At 45.6% G+C, this 16,667-nt stretch overlaps 1 protein-coding gene and 1 pseudogene across 2 annotated transcripts in view; one reads left to right on the forward strand and one right to left on the reverse strand.

Moving 5' to 3' along the window:
- Positions 1-16,667, forward strand: part of AFF1 (ALF transcription elongation factor 1) — a 257,647-nt gene that overhangs the window by 11,306 nt on the left and 229,674 nt on the right. The window lies entirely within an intron of this gene.
- LOC134730203 (actin-related protein 2/3 complex subunit 1A-like) lies at positions 8,647-11,459 on the reverse strand (annotated as a pseudogene).

Raw genomic sequence — 16,667 nt, forward strand, 5'->3', positions numbered from 1 at the left:
ATGAAGCCACAGACCCTCATGGTGAATGTTACAGCTCTTAAAAGCAGCGCATCTGGAATTGTTCGTTCCAGTAGGTTCGCAGTCTCACCGGCTTCAAGAGTGAAGCTGCAGACCTTCATGGTGAGCATTACAGCTCCTAAAGGTGGCACGGGCCCAAAGAGGAAGCAGCAACAAGATTTATTGCAAAGATCAAAAGAACAAAGCCTCCACACCACAGAAGACAACCCAAGCAAGTTGCTGCTGCTTGCTCGGGTGGCCTGCCTTTATTCCCTTATCTGACCCCACCCACATCCTGCTGATTGGTCCATTTTACAGAGAGCTGATTGGTCCATTTTACAGAGAGCTGATTGGCCCATTTTACAGAGAGCTGATGGGTCCGTTTTGACAGGGTGCTGATTGGTACGTTTACAAACCTTGAGCTAGACAGAGTGGTGATTGGTGCATTTACAATTACTTAGCTAGACATAAAATTTCTCCAAGTCCCCACTGACTAGCTAGACACAGAGCACTGATTGGTGCGTTTACAAACCTTTAGCTAGACACAGAGCGCTGATTGGTGCGTTCACAAACCTCTAGCTAGACACAGAGTGCTGATTGGTGCATTTACAATCCTTTAGCTAGGCAGAAAAGTTCTCCAAGTCTCCACCCATCCCAGAAGACCAGCCAGCTTCACCAGTCACTGGCACTCTGGTACTCGCTGGGACTTTGCGTCACCCAGCCTGGGCACTCCGGTAGCCCAGAAGGAGCTCATCCCGCGATAAAGCCCAGCAGGAACCGGCCGGCCGCGCCCAGTGCGGGGCCAGCCGAGCCTGCGCCCACCCGGAACCCGCGCCGGCTAGCGAGCGCCTTGCGCAGCCCTGGCTCCGTCCGCGCGTCTCTTTTCACACTTCCCCGCGAGCACAGGGAGCCGGCTCCGGCCTCGGCCAGCCCCAGAGAGGGGCCCTCATAGCGCAGCGGCGGGCTGAAGGGCTCCTCGAGTGCGACCAGAGCGGACGCCAAGGCCGAGGAGGCGCGGAGAGTAAGCGAGGGCTGGTAACACGTTGTCACCTCTCACCAGCAACTCAGGAGGCTGAGGCAGGGTAATCGCTTGAACCTGGGAGGGGGAGGTTTCAGTGAGCCAAGATCGCGCCACTGCACTCCAGCCTGGCGACAGAGCAAGACTCTGTCTCAAAAAAAAAAAAAAAAAAAAAAAATTGTAAGCTGGCAGCAGTGGTGTACACCTGTAGTCCCGCCTACTCAAAAGGCTGAGGCAGGAGAATTGATTGAGCCCCGGAGTTCAAGGTCAGCCTGGGCCGCATAAAAAGGCCCCATCTCTAAATAATAATAATAATAATTGTAAGTTCAATGATTACAGATTCGAAAAGTATACTTGGAGTTCATAATTCTCCAAAAGAGAAGCTACAAAGCAGCAACATGCTACACGTAGCTGCTGTTAAGGACTGAATTGTGCCCCCTCAAAATTCATTCGTTGAAGCCCTAACCCCTAATGTAATTATATTTGAAGAGAAGGCCTTTAAGGAGGTAATTAAGACTAAATGAGGGCCGGTTGCGGTAACTCACGCCTGTAATCCCAACATTTTGAGAGGCTGAGGTGGGCGGATGGCTTGAGCCCAGGAGTTCGAGACCAGTCTTGGCAACATAATGAGACCCCGTCTCTACTAAAATATTTTAAAATTAGGCTGGGCACAGTGGCTCATGCCTGCAATCCCAGCACTTTGGGAGGCCGAGGCGGGCGGATCATTTGAGGTCAGAAGTTTGAGACCAGCCTGGTCAACATGGTGAAACCCTGTCTCCACTAAAAATACAAAAAAAAAGTAGCTAGGCATGGTGGCACATGCCTGTCGTCCTTGCTACTCAGAAAGCTTAGGCAGGAGAATCACTTGAACCCGGGAAGTGGAAGTTGCAGTGAGCCAAGATCACGCCACTGCACTCCAGCCTGGGCAACAGAGACTCCATATCGAAATAAATAAATAAATAAATAAAATAGCCAGATGTGGCGGTTGCATGCCTGTAGTCCCAGGTACTTGGGAGGCTGAGGTGGGAGGATTGCTTGAGCCCCAGAGATTAAGGCTGCAGAGAGCTATGATGGCACCATCGCACTCTAGCTTGGGTGACAGAGCAAGATCCTGTCTCAAGGAAGAAAAGAAACCTTACATCTGGTATGAAATGTTAGACAGAGTTTTGGGGTAGAGTTGGGAAGACAAGTGGTGATCTGAGGTTGGCCCCAGAAAAACCACAGTCCCCATTATCCAGGAAGATGGTTCTGAACACCACTTAGGCTTCTGAGGTCCTTTTTTTTTTTTTTTTTTCTTTTTTTTGAGACATAGTCTCGCTCTGTTGCCCAGGCTGGAGTGCAATGGCACAATCTTGGCTCACTGCAACCTCTGTCTCCAAGGTTCAAGCAATTCTCCTGCCTCAGCCTCCCGAGTACCTGGGATTACAGGCACCCACCATCACGCCCAGCTGACTTTTGTATTTGTATTTTTAGTAGAAACAGGGTTTCACCATATTGGCCAGACTGGTCTTGAACTCCTGACCTCAAGTTACCCACCTACCTTGGCTTCCCAAAGTGCTGGGATTACCCACGTGAGCCACCGCTCCTGGCCCTGAGGTTCTGATTCCTGTTTGATGAACCTGAAGATGATTAGTCAGCAAACCGGGGCTAGGTGGGATGGGCCCATCAGTAATCCTGACTACCTCAGAGGGCATAAGGGCCACTGACCTTCAGAACTCAGCCATTTCCCGGGATATGCTCAGACCCGCAATAAACTGGGAACAAATTCTAATGATTAGTAAGGATTTTAAAATCAATGTTTATTAAAGAGGAGGGCCCTGCATGTTTCTATTTCTCTCTACAGAGGGCTTTTATGGCCTTTAATGTAGAGTAGATTGAACAATACTTCTCAGAGGAAGCTCTCTGGACTCCATAAGAATTAAGTGGGGAATGACGTTAAAATGCATATTACGAGGCTCTGACCTCAAATATTCGGATTCAGATAGTATGGGCCAGGGATCAAGAATCAGCTTTTTAGGCCAGGCATGGTGGCTCAGGCCTGTAATCTCAGCATTTTGGGAGGCCAAGGCAGGCAGATTGCTTGAGGCCCGGAGTTCGAGACCAGCCTGGGCAACATGGCAAAACCTAATCTCTACCAAAAACACAAAAATTAGCTGGGTGTGGTGGTGCATGTCTGTAATCCCAGCTTCTTGGGAGGCTGAGGCATGAGAATTGCTTGAACTGGGGAGGAGGTGAAGGTTGCAGGGAGTTGAGATCGCATCGGTACACTCCAGCCTGGGCAACACAGCAAGACCGTCTCAAAAAAAAAAAAGAATTGGCTGGGCAAGGTGCCTCACACCTGTAATCCCAGCACTTTGGGAGGCCAAGGCAGGCAGATCACTTGAGGTCAGGAATTTGAGGCCAGCCTGGCCAACATGGCAAAACCCCATCTCTACTAAAAATACAAAAATTAGCCAGGCATGGTAGTGCACACCTGTAATCCCAACTACTAGGGAGGCTGAGGCAGGAGAATTGCTTGAACCCAGGGGGCGGAGGTTACAATGAGCCAAGATTGCACCACTGCACTCCTGCCTTGGTGACAGAGCAAGACTCCATCTCAAAAATAAATAAATAAATATTAAAATAAAAATGTAAAAAAAGAATCAGCTTTTTACAAGTAAGTGTTTAAGGTGATTCTCTGTCAGATGTTTTTAGACATTTCTCCAAGAGTGGCCCAGAGACCACTGGTGTGAGATGATCACTTAGAGTCTTGTGAAAAATACAAATTTCCTAGACATCCTGAATTTTAGTAGGGAAAAGGGCGATAGGGAGTGGAGCCCAGGATTCTGCATTTTAAAGAGGCTTCCCAGTTAAAAGTTTACTGGCAAATGTTAAGAACCACCTGCCTAGGGAATAATAAAATGTTCTCTTGGAGAGGAGGGAGGGGATCAGGAAAAATATTATAACTAGATATAATGGATACTAGGCTTAATAGCAGGGTGATGAAATAATCTGTGTACCAAACCCCCATGACACATGTAACAAACCTTCACATCCTACACATGAACCCCTGAACTTAAAATAGAAGTTTAAAAAAATGTTGTCTTGAATGGGCCATGACCTGGAAGATCTGTTTCTGCTAAATCTCATTAAGCTACTTTGGGGGTATTTTCATGAGGAAACACAACACAAACACTCAAGGGAGGAATGAAAAAGAGACAGGGCACTGTTTAAGGACAGGAGTTTGGTAATAACCAAGAATGGTATCACATCAAGCCAGGTGCGGTGCCTCACACCTGTAATCCTAGCACTTTGGGAGGCCAAGGCGGGTGGATCACTTGAGGCCAGGAGTTCGAGACCAACATGACAAAACCCCATCTATCCTAAAAATACAAAAAATTAGCCAGGCATGGTAGCACACACCTGTAATCCCAGCTGCTCAGGAGGCTGAGGCAGGAGAATTGCTTGACCCGAGGAGCAGAGGTTGCAGTGAGCCGAGATCATGCCACTGCACTCCAGCCTGGGTGACTGTGCCTCAGAAAGAAAAAAAAAGAGAAAAAAAGAAATGGTGTCACATCAAATAATTTGTATAACGTTTCTCCAGTGGGAGGGCCACAACACATTTGCTCCCTACTCATCCTTGCTTTGCCTGCAGAGAGCACAATTTTTCTTACACATAGATGCTCAATAAGTATCTGTTGAATTGTTTTGGATGTATTCCCCTTTGGAGAACTATACTTTCAACATATACATACACACACACACACACACACACACACATATGTTGCTGGTGTTTGGATGAGCATATATGTGTGTTTATGGGTAGGGGCAGAAGAAGTGATGATGAAAGAAAGTGGGTTTGATAAAGGGAGGGAGATAAAATTGAGTGAACTGCTGAGTAGATTTGAGTTATACTTAAGGAAAACGTAACTACAAGTTCTATTTTGGTTTACTTCCTCTCTTGCCCTGGGATCTTAAGCAAGCAAGCTACTTTCGTTTCTCTATTTCAACAGTGCCTTTTTTTTTTTTTTTTGGAATATGCCTTGTGGAATTATTTTTAAAAGTAAGTAATATGAGATTGGAAAGCACCTTTTCCTCTTAGCCAAAAGTGTGCAGAAGAGAATTTCCACCATCTGGACCACTTCAATAAGAGAAGTACACTTACACTCTCTCTCTCTCTCTCTCCCCCTCCCTCCCCCTCCCTCCCCCTCCTCAACCTTACTCTCTCTCTCTCCCTCCCTCCCTCCTGAAGATCATTTATTTAGTAAATGTTTATTGAGAATTAATTATATGCTAGAAGCTGTGATAACTTCTGGGATAGCAAACAAGACATGACTGCTACCCACTATTGTTGTAGAATCTGGAGAATTCAGGGTCTGAATTCTCAGACATCGGAAGATCAAAGAAAAGTCACTAACCAGCCCTCCTGGCACAGGTGGGCAAGTTCCAGTGTGAGAAGCCAGGCTTCCAGCTGTCCAAGTGGAAACTCTCAGCGGGATCCCTCTTAGTGATCAGGGCTTGTACTTGGGAGGAAGTGCTTGTACTTGGTGTGGAGCAGACAGCAAGGACATACGGAACTCACCCCCACCTTTACCTGTCTCTCAATATGGTGGGGAGTGGGGACAAGTTGGGATATGCCAATCTCTCTGTGTCCTTCTCCCATAGAATGGCTGCTGGTTCACATCTATCTCCCATGACCCGTATCTCATGCAGGCTCCTCTTTTTCTAACTTTAACACAAATTATTCAGGGAAGGGGATTCTGGGAACTATAGTTCCAACTTAGCCAAGCTAACACCATTACATATGAGGAGCTGGGTCAAGAAGTGATGAAAGAGAATTCTCAAGACGCCAACACTTGGCTGAAGGTGTCAAAATCAAAGTAAAGATTCTAAGCAAAAGTGCTTGTTCAGGTCCCAAGCTGTTTGCAACTTCTCAAAAGCTTCTTTGAGTGGTCTCCTGTGTCAGCACTAGAATTTTCCTACATAACAAACAGCAAATCGGCTGCAGGAAGGTAGAAGTCAGCTGGTAAATAAATATATGGCTGATACCCAATACAGTGACCACAGGCGCAACAATTAAGGATGATCGCTGGATTTCTATACCTCAGTGTGACACAATAGCTATTAACAATCACTTTAAATTCTAATTTTTTATCAGATTTAGATTTATGAGGTATGGAATACTCCTCTGTTCAAATATTTATTAATGCTTACTATAAGCCTCGTGAAAGTGAAACATCCTACTAAACTCTGTATGAACCAACTACACACCCTTCTATCAGTCCTTGCTTACAACACCTCAAATCCCCTGCCCAACTGTGCCAGATTCTCTGCAAGACTTACAGTAAATAAAACCTAGCAATACACTGAGCCACATGATAAAGTCACAAGCTCTTCGCCCAGAAAGATTGAGCGTAATTCCTTAAATTAAGGTGATTTGGAGCCAGGTGCCTGGGCAACAGAGGAAGACTTAAAAAAAAAAAAAAAAAGGTTATTTGGTTAAAAATAGCAGAACTTCTAGGGAACTAATTTAAACTGAAAGTGGGATTTATAATAAAGATACTGGCTTATCTCATTGGACACAAGCACAGGAATGCAGCCAGCCCTCAGGCAGAGACTGAAATAAAGAAGTAGAAGGAGCACCCCACTGCATTTCATTTCTGCTTCTCTCTGTGCACTTGCCCCTTCTGCCTGCAAGCTGAATTTTTCTGTTCTTCAAAACACAAGATGAAGCTGGGTGTGGTTCCTCATGCCTGTAATCCCAGCACTTTCGGAGGCCAAGGCGGGCAGATCACTTGAGACCAGGAGTTCGCATCTCTACTAAAAACACAAAATTAGCCAGGTGTGGTGGCTTGCACCTGTAATCCCAGCTACTCGGGAGGCTGAGGCAGCAGAATCACTTGAACCCGGGAGGTGGAGTTTGCAGTGAGCTGAGATCGCACCATTGCACTCCATCCTGGGCAACAGCGCAAGACTCTGTCTCAAAAAAAATTAAAAATTAAAAAATTAAAATGTTTTTAATGGCAGAATATAAAAAGTAACAATCTTTTGCAAAACGGAGAAAGAAGGAAGACCTAGGGAAAGTGCTTAGGTAGAAATGTGAAAATATCATCCCAAGGGACAGGGTGTGACTGACCTCTATTGATTGTAGCAGATTATTTGTTAGGAGGTCATCGAATGCCATCTAAGAAGTGTGAAGTTGATCCTGGAAGAAACAGGATTTGAGGAGTCAGTGTGCTGTGGCATAACCAGATTTATGCTTACAAAAAGGGAAATCGGTCCATGGCAAGACGGAGAATGGTTTAGAGGACATAAAAGCTAGGGGCAGGAAGTCAAGTTAGAAAGTTTTGCATGAGGCCGGGCACAGTGGCTCATGTCTGTAATCCCAGCACTTTGGGAGGCCGAGGCGGGCGGATCACGAGGTCAAGAGATCAAGACCATCCTGGCCAACATGGTGAAACCCCTGCTGTACTAAAGATACAAAAAAAATAGCTAAAAAAAAAAAATAGCTGAGCGTGGTGGCTTGCACCTGTAGTCCCAGCTACTCAGGGGGCTGAGGCAGGAGGATTGTTTGAACCTGGGAGGCAGAAGTTGTAGTGGGCCAAGATCATGCCACCATGCCACTGCACTCCAGCCTGGCGACAGAGTGAGACTCCATCTCAAAAACAAAAAAGAAAAAAAGTTTTGCATGAAATAACCAAGTCAGAATTGAGAGCTGAAACCAAGGAATGGCCTTTGAGATGCAGAGAAACAGAACAGCTGTGGGGAAGTGGAGGCAGAAGGCTTGGTGACAGGTTGGATGTAAGCACTGTCCGGGATGGAGGAGACTTAGACTGGCTCTTTTTTGAACAGTGGTGAGATCCCAGCCTTTTCATAGGAATTTCCCCTGCTTATTAGTTTTGTGGAATAAAATCAGATTGGCATAATTCCTCTCATCCTACACCCCTACTCTTGGGAATATCCAACACACAGATCAGACAGATCTGCTACCTCAAATTGTATTACTAGGCTTAATTAACATAAAAGGGCTGCATCTTAATTTCATGGCTGGTATATGGGACTGGAAATCCCCTGGAACTCTACCAAGTCTCTGGCCTTCTGAGCTCAGATGAAGATTTTGGAAAGCTTGCTGAGGGTTTTTTCTTATTTCTTTGGTGAGTTTTGCTGCTGCAGCATGCCTTCCTGGTGTTCCAGGTGAGAATACTGAGTGCTCACAACATGCCAGATATTTACTTACATTCTTTCTCTGTCTGTCTGTCTCTCTGTCTCTCTGTCTCTCTCTTTTCTTTTTTAGAGACAAGGTTTTGCTCTGTGCCCAGGCTGGAGTGCAGTGGCACAATCATGGCTTACTGCAGCCTTAACCTCCTGGGCTCAAGTGATCCTCCCACCTCAGCCTTCCAAGCAGCTGGGACTACCGGCATGCACTATCATGCCTGGCTATTTAGAAAAAAAAAATGTTTTTTTGAGACGGAGTTTTGCTTTTTGTTGCCCAGGCTGGAGTGCAATGGTGTGATCTTGGCTCACTGCAACCTCTGCCTCCTGGGTTCAAGTGATTCTCCTGCCTCAGCCTCCCAAGTAGCTGGGATTACAGGCATGTGCCACCACACCCAGATAATTTTTTGTTTGTTTGGTATTTTTAGTAGAGACGAAGTTTCTCCATGTTGGTCAGGCTGGCCTTGAACTCCTGACCTCAGGTGATCCACCCACCTCAGCCTCCCAAAGTGCTGGGATTACAGGCGTGAGCCACCGCACTCAGCCATTTAAAAAAACAAAAACAAACAACAAAACAGAGTCTCACTACATTGCCCAGGCTGGTCTTAAACTCCTGGCCTCAAGTGATCTTCCTGCCTCGGCCTCCCAAAGTGTCGGAATTACAGTCATGAGCCACTGTGCCCAGCCGATTGTCTTTTTATTCTTATAATATCCCATTTGGAGAAACTGAGACTCAAAAATGTTAAGGAACCTATTGCCCATACATCATTTAGCTAGTAAATCCAAAACTGGGATCAAACCCTCTCTTAGTCTGGACCCAAAGCTTGGTCCTTGAATCACTACAAGTTCCTGTGTTCTCACTGTAAGCAGCTGCACCTTCTGCCTCCCTGGAATTAATAGGTCTCCTGATAGTCAATGCCTGCCTATATATCCATGAGCCAACTGCTCTGCCTGCTCTCAAAATGGTATTTAGAAAGCAATATTTCGGTATGGTTTTGCTATTGCTATTGAGATGTCAATACTCCCAGGTCCTTTCAGGGGATTGAACTAACCAATGCATGTGTTTGTGCATGTATACACACACATATGAGCATATAGATATGTATATGAGTGTACACATATAAATGTGTATGAATATGGACATGAAAACATATATGTAAATGTGTGTACACATGTTTACATTTATATCTATCTTAATATATTAAAGACCGTTAGGTCACTCCAGTACTTCCAATTCTAATCCATCCACAAGGTTCATTCTAGTTTTTGCTTTTCTTTTTTTTTTTTCAAAACCACATTCAGTTTTTAATTTAATTTTCCATTGGGCGATTTACATATCTCCCTCACACTGTCTTTTAAGTTAGTGTCACAATTTTCCATAATAAACTGCTTAAAGAGAAGCTTTGGTCAAAAATGGAATGAAGTCGCAATTAAAAAAAAAAAGTACTGCTTTTAAAAAACCAACACTTTAACCAATTTTATATTCAAACAAAACCACACGGTATTGGCGTGATATGTGTTCTCAGTGTTTCCTTGGGGCTGGCTTCCTTGCCATCGTGCCACAGCACAGCTGCGATCTTCCACAGTTTGTTGTGCTGGATGGTGGAAGCTCACTCAGCTTCACATCCAGAGGCCCTGGATGGAAGACTCGAGAGTCTTGAAATCCTAAATTGTCATGGCTCCACCGATGTCAGTAGTGCAAAATTTGCGACAATCTTGCTTGCCCACCTCATAAATAGAGACTTGAGTGATGCTGTTCGGGTGCAGCATCTCCAACACCGTGTTGCGGTCCTCAGTCGTGGCCCTCTTGTCCATGTTGCAAAAGCATTCATGACAGACATGTTGCGTTGGATGCTCTGTTTTGGAACGTCCAACCTGGAGATGAAGGTCAGGCAGCCTCGGTCATCGAAAAGAGCGTTGGGCAGCAGTCATGGCCAGCAGCCACCACTCTGTTCTCTGAGACAAATGAAACACTCAGGAGCGGCAGGAACTCTATGTGAGACCTGCACACTTTTTGAGGCAACAGCAACAGACACGGTGCTGTTGTGGCTGACCCAGGCCAGGCGGCTCCCACTGGCAGAGAAGCTGACCCTGTGGACCCAGCCACCAGTGCCACTGCCACCTATCTCTGACATCAGCTGCCCAAAGGGCATCTTGCTGCCCCAGTGCATACTGACTGGCTTTTCATCCACTTTTTTTTTTTTTTTTTTGAGACGGAGTCTCGCTCTGTCACCCAGGCTGGAGTGCAGTGGCACGATCTCGGCTCACTATGAACTCTCCCGGGCTCACGCCATTCTCCTGCCTCAGCCTCCTGAGTAGCTGTCATCCACTTCTTTAATGTAGGCAGAAAACAGTCTGCATTTGAAGTCACATGATCCTGCTGCCAGCAAAACGTTGTTGGGATGGCAATCTAAGCTGAGGACTGTGGAGCGAATTGGCTTTTTAATGTGCTTGCTCACCCACCAGTCATTTTCAGACTCAAAGTAACAGAAATGAATCGTGCTCCACTTCCCACAGCAAATTTGTTCCCTAGTGGGGACTACTTCACAAAAGTAGCTGCACAGTTAATTCTCAGGATCACCAGGGTTGGCTTACAGACACCATCTTTCTGACTCCAGACATAGGCATTGTGGTCTGCCCTGCAAGTGACGATGCGGTCGCTCTTGGGAGCCCAGTCAATACCTGTGATATGTCTGTTGTGCTCCTTGAGTTCATGAGCTTTCACCCACCAGCTCCCGTTCTTCTTCTTCCTTTTTTTTTTTTTTTTTGAGACAGAGTCTGGCTCTATCGCCAAGGCTGGAGTGCAGTGGCACGATCTCAGCTCACTGCAACCTCCACCTCTTGGGTACCAGCAATTCTCCTGCCTCAGCCTCCCGGGTAGCTGGGATTACAGGTGCCTGCCACACCATGCCTAGCTGATTTTTGTATTTTTAGTAGAGATGGGGTTTCACCATCTTGGCCAGGCTGGTCTTGAACTCCTGATCTCGTGATCCACCTGCCGAGGCCTCTCAAAGTGCTGGGATTATAGGCATGAGCCACAGCGCCCGGCTCCGTTCTTCTTATAGATGTGCACTTGGTGATTATTGGAACTGAGGGCAATCTGGGTATGATCCCTGTTCCAGGCACGATAGGTGATTGGCTCTAATAAAAACTGGTGCAGTGACATTATTCTTAGTGTTTTCAAAGGAGAGAAAGCTGGGGTCGGGGGAGTCCGGACGGGCTTGGAGTGGAGGATTCATGGACTCTGGGCAGTCAATGCAAACAGGCCCACCACGGGGACCGATGACTAGTTTTCTCTATTTCTATAATCCCTTCTCTGACAGTGAGAAACCTGACCCTCATTATCTTTGACATATTAGTTTACCTGAATATATTAATCTTCCTGAATATGACCAACCTCCCATCACCTCTTCCATTCCCTCCCCATACAAACATCCTCCTCACCTCATTGTATTCTGATATGCAATACTAGGCCACCGTAGGCTCGTGGGTGAAAGCCCTCCCATGCCATTTGTGCTCTTGTGTTCTCTGAGCTGCCCCCCTGTATAAGCACCCTCCATCACCCACTCCAGTTCTGACTCCCCACACCAGGTTGCTCCCATGTATGGATGACTTCCTCTCCTTTCTTGGGCTCCAGCACCAGTGCTGGGCCATTTCCATGAATGGATATCCTCCTAATCCCCTTAGGTTCTGACTCTTCACATCAGGCTACTTCCATGTCCACCCAAAGCCTGTGAATGTGATTATTCAGAAATAGAGTCATGGCAGAGGTAATCAAGTTAAGATGAAGTCATATGGCTTTAGGGTGGGCCTTAATTCAATGACTGATGTACTTAAAGGAGGGAAGGCTGGGCACGGTGATTCACGCCTGTAATCCCAGCACTTTGGGAGGCCGAGGGGGGTGGCTCACCTGAGGTCGGGAGTTCAAGACCAGCCTGATCAACATGGAGAAAGAAACCCCATCTCTACTAAAAATACAAAATTAGCTGGACATGGTGGTGCATGCCTGTAATCCCAGCTACTTGGGAGGCTGAGGCAGGAGAATCGCTTGAATCCGGGAGATGGAGGTTGTGGTGAGCCAAGATTGTACCATTACACTCCAGCCTGGGCAACAAGACTGAAACTCCATCTCAAAAGAAAACAATAAATAAAAAAGAAGAGGGAAATTTGGACTCAGATATACAAGGAAAATGCCATGTGATGATGGAGACAGAGGTTGCAGTGATATGTCTACAAGCTAAGGAACACCAGGGAGTGCCAGCAACCACTGGAAGCTAGGAAGAGGGAATGAACAATTCTCCCCTAGAGGCTTGAGAGACAGCATGGCCTGATGACATTTTGCTTTCAGACTTCTGGCCTCCAGAACTATGAGACAATACATTTCTGTTGCTTTAAGGCACTTGGTTTGTGGTCATTTGTTACAGCAGCCCTAGGAAAGTAATACATCTACTTTGTCTGGAACAAGAGGACAGAAGTATGTACTTCCATTGATTTATGTGCAGTTGCTAAGAATTTGGTTGGATGGTCAAGAAAGGAAGAAGACTGAAACACTGGTGACAAAGAAGTATGGGGAATTGGTATGTTGATGCACCTCTTGGAAAGGACATAGACTACAAAGACGTGTGTCTATGTGAATGCTCATCAAGGGAAATTCACAGCAGAGGATGCTCTGAATAACCAAAAGGACAAAATGACATACTATGTGGATGCAAAAAAAAAAAAAAAACTTTTTCCGGACACTTAATGTTTACTCAATGGGCACATGAATAAAGTGGTCATGATGGCAGGAATGGAGGCTAGACATGGACTCAACAACAGCTTCTCCTGAAGCTCCTAACCAAGGTTAGCCAGGCTGACACTATTGCTGAGCACCTTATCTGCCAACAGCAGATGCCAACACTGACCCCTGATATGGCACCATTGCCATATGATTAGCAGCTGTCTGGTAGCAGGCTGATTATACTGGAACTCTTCCATTACTGAGAGGGCAGAAATTCATTCTCATTAGAATTGACACATATTCTGGGTATAAATGCCTTTTCTATTCATAATGATTCTGCCAGAACCTCCACAGACTCATAGAATACCTTGTCCACCATCATGGTATTCCACAGAGCACTGCTTCTGCTCAAGAAACTCATTTCATGGTAATGGGAATACAGCAGTGAACTCATGTCTATAGAATGCGGATACTGCATCATCTAGAAGTGGCTCCCCTAACTTCAAGGCAAAATTGCTTACTGAAAACTCATTTATGCTGCCTGTCTTAGTCTGTTTGAGCTCCAGTAAGAAAATACTATGGACTAGCTGGTTATAAACAAGAGAAATTTACAATCACGGCTGGGTGTGATGGCTCAAGCCTACAATCCCAACACTGGGAGGCCAAGGTGGGAAGATTTCTTAAGGCCAGGAGTTCGAGACCAGCCTGGGCAACATAGTAAGACACCATTTCTACAAAAAAAATAACAAAATTAGCTGGGCTTGGTGGTGTGTGCCTGCAGCCCTAGCTATTCAGGAGGTTGAGGTGAATGAATCCCTTGAGCCCAGGAATTCGAGGCTGCAGTGAGCTATGATCATGCCACTTCACTGCACCCGGGGCAACAGAATCAGACCCTGTCTTCAAAAAAGAGGAAAGAGAGAAATAAAGAAAGGAAGAGAGAGAGAGAGAGATGAAGGAAGGAAGGAAGGAAGGATGGAAGGAAGGAAGGAAAGGATGGAAGGAAGGAAAGGAAGGAAGGAGAGAGAAAGGAAGAGAGAGAGAAAGAAAGAAAAAGGGAGACAGAGAAACAGAAAGAAAAGAAAGAAAGAGAAAGGGAGAGAAGGAAAGAGAAAAAGAAAAAGAGAGAGAAAGAAAGAGAAAGAAAAGTAAGGAAGGAAGAGAGGGTGAGGGAGGGAGGAAGGAGAAGGGAAGGGAAAGAAGGAGGGAGGGAGGAAGGGAGGGAGGGAAGAAGAGAAAGAGAAAGGAAGGAGAAAGGAAGGAAGGAAGGAATTTAGTCATGTATCACATAAAAACAAGAATACCTTCTAAGAAGTGTGTTGTTAGCTGATTGTCACTGTGAACATCTTAGACTGTGCTTACACAAACCTAGATGGTATAGCCTCCTACGCCCCTAGGCCATGTGAGATAACCTACTCCTCCTAGGCTACAAACCTTTACAGCATGTTACTGTACTGAACACTATTGGCAGTTGAAATGATAAGTATTTGTATAAACATAGAAAAGATAATGTGTTGCACTATCAGTAGGTATAGGAATTTTTCAACTCTACTGTAATCACATGGGACCATCCGTCATTGGCCAATATGTCATTATGCAATGCAAGATCAAGGTACCATCCATTTCTGTGTCTGGTGAGATGTCTCTTCTGGATAGACAGCCTTCTTTTCACTCTAATGTCACATGGCAGAAGGGGTGACAGGTCTCTCTCAGTCCTTTTTTTATTTTTAAGGGCACTAATCCCATTCATGAGGGCTATGCCCTCCTGACCTAATCATCTCCCAAAGGCCCCACTTCCAAATACTATCACCTTGGGGGTAAGGATTTCAACATATGAATTTTGAGGGGGACATAAACATTTAGACCACAGCAGTGCCAGATGTGAAACCACACTTTTAAAGATCGGATTCTGACTTGGAAGATGCAGTATATGCTTTGAATCAGAGACCCTGATGTAGTGCCATCTCTTCCACAGCCAGAACAAGAGTCCAGGAATCAAGGAGTATGAGTGAGAGTGGCTCCTTTCACTACTGTATCAAATAACCCACTTATAAAATGTTTCTTCCTATCCTGGCAACTCTAAGACTTGCTGATGTGAAAGTTTTTGTTCTCAAGGGAGAAATGTTTCCATTAGAAATACAACTATGTGTCTAGTCCACTACATTGGAAGATGAGGATACCACCTGACCATCTTGGGCTGCTTATGTCACAAATCAACAGGTAGAATAAGTGGTTTCTATACTGCTAGTGATTGATCCCAACTACCAAAGGGGAACTTAGGTTACTGCTAAACCACGAGTACAAACAGAACTATGTATGGAACCCAGGGGATTTCCTGGGACATCTCTTAATACTTCCATGCCTGTATTAGTCAGGGTTCTCCAGAGAGACAGAACCAACCGTGTGTTGTGTGTGTGTGTGTGTGTGTGTGTGCACGTGATATGGGGAGATTTATTAGAGGAATTGGCTCACATGATTATGGAGACTGAGAAATCCCATGACAGGCCATCTGCAAGCTGGAGACCCTGAGATGCTGGTAGTGTGACTCAGTCCAAGTTCAAAATCCTCAGAGCCAGGGAAGCTGATGGTGTAATACTCAGTCCAAGGCCAAAGGCCTGAGAACCTGGGGGCATTGGTGTAAGTTCTGGAGTCCCATAATCAGAGAGCCTGGAATTCTGATGTCCAAGGGCAGGAGGAGGAGAGTATCCCAGCTCCAGGAGAGAGAGAGAGAGAGAGAGAGAGAGAGAGAAATCCTTTTCTCTCCTTTTTTATTCTATACGTACTAAACTCCTTAGCAAATGGTCATTTGGCCATATCCTTAGTATTCTCTCTTGAACTCTTGAACACACTTTTTCATTTTTTACATGACCAGGCTGAAAATTTTCAAATCTTTCCATTCTGCTTTTCCCCCCCACCTTTTTTTTTTTTTTTTGAGGAGGAGTCTTGCTCTGTCACCCAGGCTGGAGTGCAGTGGCATGATTTTGACTAACTGCAACCTCTACCTCCTGGGTTCAAGTGATTCTCCTGCCTCAGCCTCCTGAGTAGCTGGGATTGCAGGCATGCACCACCAGTCTTGGCTAATTTTTTTGTATTTTTAGTAGAGATGGGGTTTCACCATGTTGGCCAGGCTGGTCTTGAAGTCCTGACCTCAAGTGATCCGCCTGCCTCAGCCTCCCAAAGTGCTCGGATTACAGGCATGAGCTACTGCACCCGGCCCCATTCTGCTTCTTTTTAAATTATGAATTCCATCTTAAATCATTTATTTCCTCTTATATCTTACTGTATGTGGTTAAAAGTAGCCACACAGATCCTAAAAATATTTTTCTTAGAAATTTGTTTTACCCAGCTGGGTGTGGTGGCTAACAACTCTAATGCCTGCACTTTAGGAAGCCAAGGCAGGGAGTTCAGTTGAGCCCAGGAGTTCAAAACAAGCCTGGGCAGCAAAGTGAGACCCTGTCTCTACAAAAAATTTAAAAATTAGCTGAGTGTGGGGGAGTAGCATCCCAGCTACTCAGGAGGCTGAGCTGGGAGAATTGCTTGAGCCCAGGAGTTTGAGGCTGCAATGAGCTATGATCACACCACTGCATTCCAGCCTGGGTGACAGAGCAAGATCCTGTCTTAAAAACAACAGCAAGAAAAAAGCTCTTCCATCAGATATCCTAGCTTATCACTCTTAAATTCTGCCTTCTGTAAAGTCTAGGGCATGAACACAACTCAGCCAAGTTCTTTGCCATTTCATAACAG

This window comes from Pan paniscus, chromosome 3, assembly GCF_029289425.2.
Source record: "Pan paniscus chromosome 3, NHGRI_mPanPan1-v2.0_pri, whole genome shotgun sequence".
Classification (NCBI taxonomy): domain Eukaryota; kingdom Metazoa; phylum Chordata; class Mammalia; order Primates; family Hominidae; genus Pan; species Pan paniscus.